We start from the raw sequence: 15,957 nt of genomic DNA on the forward strand, positions 1-15,957 counted from the left end.
TACATCTGTTCTTTGAGGACATTGTCCAGGTTGAAAGCACCTAATAAACACAAAGTCCTAGTTAACTGACAAGTATTAGGTAATTAAAGGGGAAAATAAGTTCAAGAAAGCTGAAAATCCAACAAATGATTTTACCCTAAGTCAAAGTTATCTTTTATTAGTTCTTAAATTGTGTAAAAGTCAGAAATAGTGTCTAAACAAAAATAACTTTAAAAAGTTGTTAGAGAAAAGCATCTGAAGTTTTAATAAAATTTTTGTAGTGATCATATACTTTTAGTCTATACTCTTTGTTTTTAGCTGGACTTTAGCATACAGATCCTTTTTTCTGATTCTTACTGTTTTAGGTCTCTTTCAATCTCTTTCTTACCTCTCCTCTTATTTAAAAAATACCAATCCCCTAAATATTTCTTCTGAAATATTCATTATAAAGTTTCAAGCCAAAATAAACATTTTTTTTCCCACTGACAATTTGTGAGAAAGTAAGTCCTCTTGCCCTGATGGCAAGGATAGGATGAGTTAAAGAGGGTGGCCTTTATGGAGTAGAAGAAGGTGGTCTGTGGAAACAGTGCCTTGATTGTCAACAACGACAACAGTGTCGGCCTTTTATAAGCTTTCCAGAAGGAGTCTTGATCAAAACTTCCTCTCAACTTGCACTGTTAGATGTCAACTTTGCTCCATACTCTATCTCTAAAATCAGTGTAGTTCATACTTATAGAAGTCTCTTGAAGGCACAGTGAAATTTAGACCTTTTCAGGGGACAGATATTGGAACAGTTAATGTTAGGGTGTTGTTGTTTTTTTCTTCGAAGGAGAAATGTTATTCTGTTACATTATTGTTTTTGTTTATAGATTTGTTTTTGCACCAGTCAATTTTGAATTAACTACCATGTAGTGATGACCATATACAGTGCATCCACAAAACACAGAAAGGATATTACCGTTCCCATCTCGTGTCAAAATCAGTCATTTCCAAGTTTGTGGGTCACAAGCCCCCAAGATCCTGAGGCTTGTTGCAGCAAGTCCTTGAATTCACCTGCACGATGGTAATTGCCTCAAATTCAATAAGCAACACTCCTACACAAACAGTGTTTTCTGTTCTTTTTTAAATGATCATAGCTGTATATTTAAATATAAACTTTTTAAAAATAATTATTAAATGTATAGTAGGTTTGCATCATTATGTATATTCCTAACATAATACAAAAAGTACAGATCCCAATACATAGTGTTGGGGGAGGTTTACTAAATGTGTTTGGTTCTATGGGAGGAGACCCTGGAAAACCACTGACAGATGGCAAGAGCCAGAGGGACCTTAGCAGTCATACAGCTTCCTCATTTTACTGGTAAGGAAACTAAGGCTCAGAAAGGGGAAGGGTCATTCAGTGACACAGAGGTGTAAGTGGTAGTGCTTGGACATGAGTCCCGTTCTCCTAAATTCACATTAGGACTTCTTAGTGCTAATTCCACTGCAACACCCTATTTCAAGATACATAAATGCCAATTGGCTTGACCAGGCAACTGGAGTCAGTGAAAAGCCTGGACTGGCACCTAGAAATTTTGACTTTTAGATCAACCCATTGTTGGTTGATATTACCATTCTATCTCTCTGATATGTCCTTACTGTTTACGTTGCAGCATACACATTAAATGTTACATGTGATCATTGTATTCTTTCTGAAGTTCTAACACATGTAAAAGACAAGAGTCATTACATTTTGTGTGGTTAAATGGTCTGAACAATTAAAATTTCATGAGATGCCATTTTTAAAGAGAAGCTGCTCCTTGTATCCTATTCCCATTACTAAACTAAGATATAAAATGTTAGCTCTTTAAGACTAGCAATACAGATATCCCTTTGTTCTTTAGAGTGTAATAATGGATTATGCTTACCTCTCGTGTTACCAGATGAAGAAGGTGGCAGTCTCAAAACAGACAACTACTGTTGAAAGAAAAACAAGAGAATGTAATTATTGTGCACAATGTCATCTTGAGGAATGTTGCAACGAAAAATTAAAATTTGGAAAACTTTGGAAACAACAATCTCCCTTAAGTGAATAATTACCAGGAATGTAAAACTAGCCAAGTTCTCTTCCACGTATACATACCTTAAGGAATTTTGAGGAGGGACAGGACAGAGGCACCTCAGTTCCACTTTTATAGAGCCATTTTGCAAACACAGCAATCACCTCAGCTGTCCTAGCTAGGAACCTACTTGGCAAAATGGTTTTTTTGGCAATCTCTTTGCACAATATTCACTGACTGTGGCTGTGAATGGATATAATTAGAAATATTTGTTGTCACCCATAAATAATCTGACAGAGGATGATCTGGGGTTTTTTTTAAATAGGCATTTGATAGGGGATGGGGATTCAGGGCTTCTGAGGCTGTTTCTCCAGCTTTGCTTTTGCATCATTCATCACAGAATTCAAAGCCAGGTTCCCACTTACTCTCCTGTGTATAAAATTGGCCTGGCAGAATAAGCCTGATGTGAGGAGTTTAGGACTAATTGATTTGTTAGCACTTAGAGCCATTGAGAAGCTGCGATGAATTTTAGATCTGACACTTTAATTGGAAGCAGTGAGTGATATTAAGGCACAATTCCTCCCCCAGGTCCGGATTTTGGAAACACAGGCGATAGATTTTTTTAAAGTCTGAAGTCTAAACATGAAGGAGAAAGTGAATTCTTAGATTAGGGTGGTGATGGAGCAGTGGGGGAGTAGTAAAGGATTTAGAATAGATATAAACACTTCTGTTCCTTTTCTGGAGTTCTTGCCATGGATATCTCCAACACATATGTTTGCACTGAGGGCATAGCAGAGTGCCGTGTGATGTTCCATGCATGTTTCCACTGCGTAATGGAAGGAGACACAAATGTGCATTCCTAGTTCACGGGAAAATCCTCATGTCTAGCTGTAGCTCTAATGAGGTGGGTACTACATATTTTTACTTAAAGTGGGAGGAAAGACATGGTATCCACAATACTCTTAATGCAATGAGAAGGTGAGTGGGCTATCACATATGAGCAAGATACTTGTAAATTGGATTTTGGTGGTTTTGCCACATACACAGCTGTTGCTGAATATGACAGGAAATCTATCTACTCTCAGTGTGTCCCTAAGATCTGGTGTGATATTTTCAACTGTCTTTGGCTAGCTTAAATTACTGATTAATGTGATCACAGTTTTTATACATACTATTAACTTAGAATTTTTCTTTAACACGTAACAGCTTGAATTGTTTCTACCTTTTGTTCTTTTGACACAATACTGTGAAATAATTGGTCAGACTTCTTTTTTTAATCTCCATGGAAATTATTCACAGAAGTCTAGTGACTTACCCAAAATGTTAGGCTTTAATCTAGAAAGAAGAAACATCTTCTGATTTTTATTTAACTTAAGATTTTGATGACTCACTTATTTTTACTTCTTTTGCAATTTAATATAGAAATTATAGACATAAATGTTATCAAACATGTACTACTTTTGGAACCGAAAGATAAAATAAACTGTGGATGAGATCAAGACACTTAGGCTGAATTATTCAGCTCTGGCTAATGGGGACTCTGCCCAACTGAAGATAGACTGATCATGCAGATCTTGAACACTCTAAAACTACAGTGATACTGTAGTAGAGACTGGCATGGACCACCAGGAGTCACTCAGGGAACTCTGCAGAGCTTGGATGAGGGAGAAGGCTTTCTCTCACACTTGCTTTTCTAATGACTGTCTACATTGGAAATACAGGAAATTAACACTAAGTCTTCTTGTATGTGTGTGGTTCTTTATGAGTAGGTATGGGTAGGAAGGAGAGTGATTTTGGATGCCATATTTAAGCAGTCTGGATAAAAGCTTCTCTCTAGCATTTCTCATTATCCTCAAGATTCTGAAATATTATAGTCTTCTGTGATCTTTATCAATTAAATACATAAATCTGGTGAAAACCTAATTTCACCTTATAGAGTTGTATGAATTAAATTAGATCACATCATTAATTTATAGTATATAATACTTACATAAGTAATATATGTATTATAGATTCTTTTACTATATTGTAAATGGAAACTATACCCAATTTATATGTAATCTCATTTAATTTATACACAATCACAGACATATATTAAAAATTCTTAGCATAGTATTCACCATGGGCTGCTGAAGCAGACATTTCTTATTAGAGGTAAAGGTCAGAATGGCATGCTGCTAATTCTCCCAAATATGCCCAGGGTGTCAAAATGGTAGTAAAAGGCTGAGGATAGATGGTGTTTAGGAAATGTCAATGAATAAGATTATTTTTGTTGTTGTTATGTTTTTCTTATATAAGTTGTGTTTTAAAAAATACAGTTGGAAACTAGGTTGGAGAAATGCTTACGTCCTAGTTTCTGTGGTGTCCAGCATGACAATATGACTTGAGCAGTTTTATTGAGGTCCAGCATGACAATATGACTTCAGTAGTCTTACTGAGGTGATATTGTCATGCTGGACACCTTGTTTGTCTTCTTTTAAATTTCTCTGGGACTCCAATGAGTCATCACTACTGAAAAGAAGCTGTATATTTATTTTTAAGTCAACTGCTTGCTACAATTTAGAGTTCTCATTCTAATATATGGGTGCATTTGCCTATTCAATATATATTTATTGAATGTCCACTACATGTCAGCCCTGTCCTAGCACAGGGTGTTGCTATAAAAATTGGCAAAGCCCATGTCCTCAAGACAATTTCAGTGAATGGAGGAAGACATACACAAACAAATAAGTCAACAAGCAATTTAATAGTAATAGCTAAAGAGAAAAATAGAGCAGAGTAAAGAGTATTGTACCAAGCCAGCTTCTACAATATGATGACATTTGGGTAGAAGTTTGAGGGTAGTGAAAAAATAAGCAGTATGGATATCTAGAAAAAGAGTATTTCAGAAAAAGGGAACAGAAAGTGCAAGTCCTGAGGCGGGAGTACACCTGTTTAAGGAACAGCAAGGAAAATGGGCAAGAAGGAGAGAGCCGGAAATGAGGTAGGGAGGGTCAGGTAATGTAAGCTCTTGTGGGGACTTTGGCTTTTATAATCTGACTGAGATAAACCAGGGAAGAAATTTAGAAAGTGGAGCAATGTAGTCTGACTGAAGGTTTAAAAGAACCACTCAGATTCCTGTGCTGAATATAGATTTTAGACAGCAAGGGCGGGCGGGGGGGGGGGGGGGGGTGGTGGGGGGAGGGAGAGTAGGAAATTGCCACGATGTAGATGAAATATAATAGTGGTTTGGAACATGTCCCTGTTCCAGTAGCTGCATAAGAAATTACCCCATACAAAAGGCTTAAAACAACCTTTTTTATTATGCTCATGGGTAGGAAGTTGGAATGTGGAAGGGACACTGCAGTCTCTGTTCTATAATATGTGGAGCCTCTGAGAATCCCAAGTCTGGGGGTGATTCAACAGCTAGGGGCAAGTATTATGTTTCATCATAAAGGTTAGAGAAAGAAAGAATTGTTAAGAAGTGTGGCTAAATATGAAGTGGTATTTTGAAGTAGACATGGGGCCAGGAGAAGCTTTGTTAAAAGATGGGAGAGACCAAGCATATTTTTGTTGAGGACAAGAATCCTATAGAGTTAGTCAAAATGATGCAAGCGAGGAAGGGGATAATTGTGGGACACAGGCAAAAGAGGCTGGAGTCCAGAGGCTAGGTGAAAAGATTGGACTCTGGTGGAAGCAGGGGCACCTCATGTATTAAGCAAGAAGACAGAGAGTGAGGGCAGGATGCATATTAGTTGGTAAATTTGATGGTGGAAAGATGAAGGAGTTTCTATATGCTTGCTTCTATTTTTTTAATGAAGTATGAGGCAAGATCTTTGGCTGAGAGGAGGGCAGTGGAGGAGATGTAGTGGATATACAGATAGAAGATGTAAAGTTCATTTTGAAGGCTTGCCCAGAAATACTGTGTTATAATCATGGAGTTAAAATGAGAACAGTTCAGGAGATTTGTATTTTTTTCTCCAGCAACTTTAGTTGCTTGGAGGTGACCATAGAAAATATGAAGAGTGAAATATAGGGAGAGAGGGGCAAAGGAATCAAGTGAGTGATTATAATACTAGACCATGAAAGTTAAGCTTGGAAAAGGAAGAAAATGAGAATATAAGGGGACATTGAACAATAAAAAAGTGGTATAGGTCAATGGATAGGTGGTTGTGATGATGTCAAAGAATTGCAGGGATGGAATATCTGGAGTAGGTGAGCTGGAAATGAGGAGATATTAGATAGAGATCGAATGAAATAAATCCCTCTTGGTTGTGGTGTGTGATGCTTTTTATATACTATTGGATACAGTTTTCTAATATTTTGTTGGGGATTTTTGCATTTATGTTCATGATACATATTGGTTTGTAGTTTTTCTGTCTTGTAATGTCTTTATCTTGTTTTGTTACTGAGGCCATTTTGGACTCACATAATGAGTTAGAAAATCTTCTCTTTGTTTTTGTTTTCTTAAAGACATTGTGGCAAATTGGTGTCGTTTCTCTTAAATGATTGGTAGAATTCACTAATAAAAGTATTTGGGCCTGGTACTTTCTTGGGAAAGCTTATTAATTACTGATTAATTTCTTTAATAGATATATGCCTATTCAGAATATCTATTTCTCCTTGTATGCTTTGGTAATTTGTGCAGAGACTTAACGGGATGCTTGAAATTGGGATTTTTGTGAAGGTACAGATATTGATAATGATAAAAGCAGTGATGACTATATGACTCATCACTCTAAAATTTGAACTTGCTTTGAGTAACAGGAAAGGTAAGACATGTATTAACTGAAGAGGAGAGATAAGGTAAGATGCATTAACTGAGTAGGAGACATAAGATAGGATGGAATAACTGAACAGAAGAGATAAGACAGATGCAGTAATTGGAGAGGAGTGATAAGAAAGGATGTAATAGAGAAGCCCAGAAGCTGCTGCGAGAGGTGCTGGGTGGGCGCCATGGCAGGCCGCTCTAACAGTACCTCTTTTTTTTTTTTTCCAGTTAATCCTCATCTAAGGATATTTTCCCATTGATTTTTTTAGAGAGAGTGGAAGTGGGGGGAGGGAGGGGGGAGAAACATCGATGTGAGACACATCCATTTTTTGCCTCCCCCATGCACCCTAACCAGGGCCAAGGATAGAGGCGGTAACCAAACATCCATCCAGATCAGTAATTTGAACTCTATCAGCACCCAGGAATCCCTCTGTTTTCTTTCCAGTCAATGTCTTTCTGTGCGCACCCCCTCCCCCCCCTGCCTCCAGCTCCTCTGGCCAGTGGGAATAAAATATTAGCTGATCAATATTTTATCCAGGAGGAGCAGCCACTGCCAACAACTGCGCGAGGAGCAGCAGCCCTGCGACTGCATGAGGAGCTGCTGCCCCACGAACAGCCGCTGCCCACAACCACCTGAGGAACAGCCGCTGCCTGTGACTGCGCAACCCGCCACCATGCCTACCATTGCAGCTTCAGGCCCCATGCGACACGACACCTAGATCCTTTCGTGAGAGCAAAAACGAGGAGTCAGAAGAAAAACCCCCAAAAGAAAGAAAAGGAGGAATCGCCAGAAAGGAACTAAATGAAATCGAGGCATGCAATATGTCAGAAAAAGAATTCAGAATAAGGATGATACAGTTCATAAACCAGATAGATGAGAAAATCAACAACATGTAAGAATCAGGAGGAAATAAAGTGTAATATAACTACAATAAAAACCAATATGGAAGCTTTCAACAGTGGACTAGGAGAAGCGGAGGACCGGATTAACTAATTAGAATACAGGGAAGCAAAACACATGCAACCTGAACTGCAATTGGAGAAATAAATCAAAAGACAGGAAGAGAGCTTGAAGGAGCTTTGGTAAAACATGAAATGAAGCAACATAAGTATAATAAGGGTGCCAGAATAACAAGAAGAGGAACAAGGGTTAGAAAACCTATTTGAACAAATAATGTCAGAAAACTTCTCCAATTTGGGGAAGAAAAAGTCACACAAGCACAGAGAGTCCCAAACAAGATGAACCCCAAAAGACCAACATCAAGACACATCATAATTAGAATGGAAAATATTAACGACAAAGAGAGAATATTAAAGGCTGCAAGAGAGAGACAGAAAGTTATCTACAAGGAAGCTCCCATTAGATTATCAAATGATTTCTCAACAGAAACACATCAGGCCAGAAGGGAATGGAATGAAATATACAAAGTGATGCAAAGCAAGGGACTGAATCCAAGAATACTCTATCCAGCAAGGCTATCATTTATAATTGAAGGGGAAATCAGGAGCTTCACAGGCAAAAAGAAGGCTAAGGGAGTTTATCACTACCAAGCCAGCAATGCAAGAAATGCTAAAGGGACTGTTACTAAAAGAAAAAAGTTGGGGGGGGGGCCGGGGGGAGAGAAGGAACACAGGCACAAAAAAAATAAAAATGGCTACAATGCTCCAATCAAAAGACATTGAGTGGCTGAATGGATAAGAAAACATGACCCATATATATGCTGTCTATAAGAGACCTCAGAACAAGAGACACAAACAGACTGAAAGTGAAGGGATGGAAAAATATTTTTCAGGCAAATGGAAATGAAAAAAAAGCTGGGGTAGCAATACTTATATCTGACAAAATAGACCTCAGAGTGAAGGCCATAACAAAAGAAAAGGAAGGCCACTTCATAATACTAAAGGGATTGATACAATAAGAGGATATAACTCTGGTAAACATATATGTACCCAATGCAGGAGCACCAAAATACATTAAAAAAAACCTTCTGGAAAATATCAAGGGAGAGATCGACAACAATATGATCATAGTAGGGGACTTTAATACCCCACTGACATCATGGCATAAATCCTCTAGACAAAAAAAATCAGCAAAGAAACAGCAAATGACTCACTAGGTCAGATGGTCTTAATTGACATCTTCAGAACATTTCACCCCAAAGCTACAGAATATACATTCTTCTCAAGTGCACATTGGACATTTTCAAAGGTATACCACATATTGGGTCACAGGCAAAGTCTCTTCAAATTCAAGAAGATTGAAATCATATGAAGCATCTTCTCAGACCACAATAGCATAATATTAGGAATCAACTACAATAAAAACAATTTTAAAAAAGTTCAAACACTTGGAGGCTGAATAGCATTCTATTAAACAATGACTGGGTTACCAAAGTGAGTAAAGAAGAAATTAAAAACATCCTGGAAATGAATGATAATGAAAACACAACAATCCAAAAACCTATGGGACACAGTGAAGGCAGTTCTGAGAGGGAAGTTCATAGCATTACAGGCCTATATAAAAAAAAAAAAAAAGAAAGAAGAAAGAAAGAAAGAAAGAGAAACTGGTAATTATCTAACTCTACAACTTAAACAATTAGAGAGCAATAAGAAAAGCCCAGTGTGAGCAGAAGGACAGAGATAATAAAGATCAGAGCAGAAATAAATGACATAGAGACGAAAAAAAACCAACACAACACAAAACAAAAGATCAATGAAACAAAGAGCTGATTCTTTGAAAGGGTAAACAAAATTGATGAACTTCTAGCCAGGCTCACCAAAAAGCAAAGAGAGAGGACACAAAGAAACAAAATCAGAAATGAAAGAGGCAAAATAACAACCGACCCCACAGAAATACAAAAGATTGTAAAAAAAAAAAAAATACTATTAACAGCTCTACTCCAACAAACTAAACAACCTAGAGGAAATGGACATTTTCCTAGAAAAATACAACCTTCCAAAACTCAATCAAGAAGAATAAAAAAATCTCAACAGGCCGATAACTAAGGAGGAAATTGAAGCAGTCATCAAAAAGCTTCCATCAAACAAAAGCCCAGGGCCAAACAGCTTCACAGGAGAGTTTTACAAAATATTCAAAGAAGAACTAAAACCTATTCTCAGACTATTCCAAAAATATTCAAGAGGCAGGCACACTTCCAAGCTCTTTCTATGAAACCAGCATTACCCTAATCCCAAAACCAGATAAAGATACTACAAAGAAAGAGAATTACAGGCCAATATCCCTGATGTACATAGATGCTAAACTCCTCAACAAAATTCTAGCAAATTGGATCTAACATTACATTAGAAAGATCATACACCATGATCAAGTGGGATTTATTCCAGGGATGCAAGGCTGGTATAATATCTGCAAATCAATAAATGCGATACGTCACATAAACAAATTGAGAGACAAAAATCACATTAGTTGATGCAGAAGAGGCATTTGACAAAATCCAACACCCTTGCCTGATAAAAACTCTCAGCAAAGTGGGAATAGAGGGATCGTACTTCAACATAATAAAAGCCTTATATGACAAACCTACAGCCAACATACTCAATGGGCAAAAACTAAAACCATTTCCCCTAAGAACAGGAACAAGACATGGATGCCCACTTTGACCACTCCTGTACGGCATAGTACTGGAAGCGCAAGCCATAGCAATCAGCAAGAAGAAAAAATAAAAGGCATCCAAATTGGAAAAGAAGAAGTAAAATTGTCATTATTCGCAGATGCCATGATATTGTACATAGAAAACCCCAAAGATTCCATCAAAAAACTATTAGAACTAATAAATGAATTTGGCAATGTAGCAGGATACAAAATTAACACCCAGAAATTTATGGCTTTTTTATACATCAACCAGAGGCCCATTGCATGAAATTCATGCTAGGATAGGCCTTCGCAGCCCTGGCTGCCCAGCGACCCCAGCTGCCTCACGGCCCCGCCTCCCACCCCCCTCACCCCCCCACACGCACCCACCTTGGCCTGGTGCTGCTCGTGTCCACCACCACACACACCCCCCAGTTCCCTTGTTCTGTGGAGCCCCCCCAATTGTGTGCCCCACAGAGGGTGGCCTCCCTCTTTGGGGCAATCACAGAGCCCCCCCTCATCAACCGCCCCCCTGGCCGGTGGCCTGGGCCTCCCTCTTTAGGGCAATTACAGAGCCCCCTGATTGATCGCCCCGCTGGCTGGTGGCCTGGGCCTCCCTCTGCAGGGTGATTGTGGGGCAATGGTGGGCCCCCCCGATGAATCACATTGCACCCGCCTTGGCTGGCCTGGCACCAGTGTGTGTCATAGCATGGTTGTCCAGACAGTTGTTCTGCTGTTCGGTCATTTGGTTGATTTGCATATTATGCTTTTATTATTATAGATAATGAACTCACAGAAAGAGAAACTAAAAAAAAAAAAATCCCATTTACCATTGCAACAAAAAAATTAAGATACCCAGGAATAAATTTAACCCAGGAGGTAAATGACCTGTACTCAGAAAATTACAGGACGCTGAAAAAAGAGATAGAGGAAGACATAAACAAATGGAAGAACATACCGTGTTCATGGATTGGAAGAATCAACATCATTAAAATGTCCATACTACCCAAAGCAATCTATAGATTCAATGCAATCCCCATTAAAATACCAATAGCATACTTCAAAGACCTAGTACAAACTCTCCAAAAATTCATCTGGAATAAAAAAAGACCCCGAATAGCTGCAGCAATCTGGAGAAAGAAAGACAAAGTTGGAGGGATCACAATACCAGATATTAAGCTATATTACAAAGCCACTGTTCTCAAAACTGCCTGGTATTGGCACAAGAACAGACACATAGACCAATGGAACAGAACAGAGAACTCAGATATCAACCCAAGCCATTATGCTCACTTAATATTTGATGAGGCAAGAGCATACTATGGAGTCAAGACAGTCTCTTCAATAAATGGTGTTGGGAAAATTGGACAGATACACGCAAAAAATTAAACTAGACCACCAACTTACACCATACACAAAAATAACCTCAAATGGATAAAGGCTTAAACGTAAGATGGGAAACCATAAAAGTCCTAGAAGAAGCCATAGGCAGCAAAATAGCAGACATTTGTTGTAGCAATATATTTACTGATACATCTAGGGCAACAGACACTAAGGAGAAAATAAACAAATGGGACTACATCAAAATACAAAGCTTCTGCACAGCAAAAGAAACCATCAACAAAACAACAAGAGAGCCACTGCATGGGCGAACATACACTGAGTGGCCAGATTATTCTGACCACCTGACATTTGTTGGCAAATTAGCCATACACTGCATCATATGGGATATGGAAGCCGAAGGCTTGTTCGAATACCTTTGCTGTCTGCAGTTACCAAGATAAAATGTTTCCAATTCACACAGGAACACAAGGATTGGACAGTCGAGCATTGGAAAAAAGTCATGTGGTCTGATGAATCACGTTTCCACTTGCATCATGCAGATGGCAGAGTGAGAATTTCACGGAAACCGCATGAAAGCATACACCCCACATGCATGAGTACAGCCCTTTAAGCTGGTGGAGACAGTGTTATGGTTTGGAGCATGTTTTCCTGGCATGATATGGGCCCTTTAATTCATGTGGAACAATGTCTGAATAGCACAACATACCTAAGTATCATTGCTGATCAAGTTCATCCTATCATGTTGATGGTGTATCCCAATGGAGATAGATGGCTTTTTTCAACAAGACAATGCGCCATGCCATGGTGCTCATATTGTGCAGGAGTGGTTTCAAGAACATGAGGGAGACTTTACCTTGCTTAGGTGGCCCCCACAATCACCACATCTCAATCCAATTGAGCATTTGTGGGACGAAGTTAAAAGAGCCATGAGGCAGCTGGTTCCACAACCATCAAATTTCACAGAACTGGACAGTGCTATTCATCAGGCATGGTGTCAGATTCCTCGCATCACCTTTCAACATCTCGTGGAGTCAATGCCAAGAAGAATCGCCGCAGTATTGAAGGCAAAAGGTGGCCCAACGAAGTACTGATGGGGTGCTCATAATAATCTGGCCACTCAGTGTAATTGCCAATGTTATTTCCGATAAGGGTTTAATCTCCAAAATTTATAGTGAACTCATACAACTTAACAAGAAGATAAACAATCCAATCCAAAAATGGGCAAAGGACCTAAATAGACAGTTTTTGAAAGAGGGCATACAGAAGGCCATGAGACATATGAAAACATGCTCAAAGTCACTAATCATCCGAGAGATGCAAATCAAAACGACCTTGAGGTACCATCTCACATCTGTCAGAATGGCTATCATCAACAAATAAGTGCTGGAGAGGATGTGGAGAAAAAGGAACCCTATTGCACTGCTGATGGGAATGAAGACTGGTGCAGCCACTGTGGAAAACAGTATGGTGTTTCCTCAAAAAATTAAAAATGGAACTTCCATTTGACCCAGTAATCCCACTTCTAGGAATATATTCCAAGAAAACAAAAACCCCAGTCAGAAAGGATATATGCACCCCTATGTTCATAGCAGCATAATTTACAATAGCTAAGATTTGTAAAAAGCCTAAGTGCCCATCAGTAGATGAGTGGATTAGAAAAAATGTGGTACATCTACACAATGGAATACTATGCTGCTATAAAAAAGAAGGAATTCTAACCATTTGCAACAGCATGGATGGGCCTGGAGAACATTATGCTAAGCAAAATAAGTCAGTCAGAGAAAAATAAATATCACATGATCTCAATCATTTGTGAAATATAATGAACAACATAAACCGATGAACAAAATAGAACCAGAGTCATAGAAACATCGAACAGACTGTCAACCTACGAGGGAAAGAGGGAGGTGAGGGGGCAAGAGATCAACCAAAGGACTTGTATGCATGCAAATGAGTATAACCAATGGACACTGACGGGTGGTGGTGAGGGCATGTGCTGGGTGGTGGGGGTGGCTGGGAGTGGTCAATGGGGGTAAAAGGAGACTTATGTAATACATTAAACAATAAAAAATTTAAATTAAAAAAAAGAAAAGAAAGGATTAAATAAATGAGAGGGAGGGAGAGAGAGAACAAAATGTAATAACTGAACAGGAGAGAGAAGACAGGATGGAATAACTGAACAGGAGAGATAAGAAAGATTGTGAGTTCAATCCCCGGTTAGGGTGGTTGGGGTGCATACAGGTGGAACTGATCGATGTTTCTCTTTCTCTCTCCCCCTCTCCCTTCCTCTCTTTCTAAAATCAATAAAAACATAGCTTTGGGTGAGGATTTTAAAAAATTAAAAAGAATGACCAGATGCATAATATTCAATTGGAAGGTTGATTTAATTAAGGATTCATTTGATTTAGCAGCGAAGAAGTCATAGGATCATGTGAAATCCATATAGGTAGAGTGGAGGGAGCAAAAGCCAGATTGGAGTCAGTAGACGAGAAGGAGGGAGGTGAGGAAATGGAGACAGAGTATCCACAATTCTTGAGAAATTTTGTTGTAAAGGAAAGTAGGGAAATGAGACAATAACTAGAGAAAATATGATTAAGGGGGAGCTTCTGAAAGGGTCCAGTAGAGTGGGAGAGATTGGAATAAAAGTGAAGCAAAAGGATGGTCCATTCTATAAATAAATATACTAAGACTGAGAAACGGGATGAAATTCAGAGCCAGGCACGGGAGGTGGCCCTAAATTGGAGGCGAGACCTCCACAGTGAAAGGAAGAAGATGGCTTGGCAGTAGAAATGTAAGACCATTTTCATCCAATGGCATCTACTTTTTCTTTTAAGCAGGATGTGAGATTATTTTCTAGAATCAAAGGGGCAAATGAAAATTTGAAGAGAGTGGGCAAAATTTCAAATAGAGAGAAATAGAGTGATTGAGCAGGCTGACAATGTAACTCCAGCACTGAAGGCCCAGTGCATTAGTGGTTGGGAATATATAGTGATACCTTTTTCTCTGAAGTTTGGAGTAGTAAATTATCAGATTCATTTAGATGTAGTGTTTGTACACTTATGTATAATAGAGGGATAGGAGATGGCAAGGAATTTTACAGTATAGTCAAGAAAGTAGACAAAAAGATAGATGTAAGAATGTTTCCTTAGTTGGGAGAGAAATAACAGTAAAACAGGCTGATGAAAATGAAAAAAGTAAAAGGCAAGAATAATGGAAGTGTCAATGGTGTTGAAGACCTGTTATATTGAGAATAGTCCAACAAGCAAGCTAGAAAATCAGGAAGGAGATGCTTGGTTTGGTGACTTTGAAGCTTGGATATTTTCTGGAGTAAGGTTGTAGAAGAGGGAGGTGGAAGAGAAAGCAGTGGAGGGTGGGAGTCAGTATTTTGGATGAATGATTCATGTGGACATTGAAGTCTCCCAGAAATGTGATATGAAGAGAGAAGAGGTGCCAAAATCTTTGATGAATGAAAAGTCAGTAGTTGATAGCAATAGGGATGTGGAATAGCCAAATAGCATGAATCTCAAAGAAGGGCTTCCTACAACAGTTTAAGCAGCAGTGGAGACTGAGGGTGAGGGGTGATTTTGTGTCTAGCTCGGGACTAAGGAGTTCTTAAAGTATGAAAGGATAATGGTTATCTCTTAGGAGAGCTTCCAGAAAAGCTGTGTTTTCAGAGAGGAGCAGATTTCAATGTAAGCCAAGCTATGAGGGGAATGTTCCTAGGAACGTAAGAAATCCCATGTTTTTCTAGGATGGTCAGTATTAGGTGAGGGTACAACTAAGATTGGCTACTGTTATCAGGCTCTATCTTCTTTTCCTGCCTCTTGCTGAACATTTGCCTATTTATTCATTTCCTCATTAAGTAAATAACCAAATGAAATGGCAATGTGGAATTGGACTAATAGATTGTAATTTTTAGCAGAAAATTGGATAATATATTAAGGCCAGTTGTTTTATAAATTACTTTAAAGTTAGCTCAAGATGTAGTGTAAAGTAATCAATCCAATGATCACTACAAAATAAGTGAAGCCGGAGGGAAACTTCCCCAGGAACTGAGGTCCAGAAGTGTTAGCTGAATAATTTAACCTATTGGATAACAAGATTTAAAACATTTCATTTTATATTGTTTTTCTTAAATAGGTTGTATAGTGTTCTTGTAAGATCTCTGTTAAGTCCTAATGGACAAGATTCTTGCTTGCTCACTGTCTGCTAAAAAATGAGATAAACAGAAGGCCCATGCTACCCTCAGC

Source organism: Plecotus auritus (genome assembly GCF_963455305.1).
Source record: "Plecotus auritus genome assembly, chromosome: 7".
Lineage (NCBI taxonomy): Eukaryota > Metazoa > Chordata > Mammalia > Chiroptera > Vespertilionidae > Plecotus > Plecotus auritus.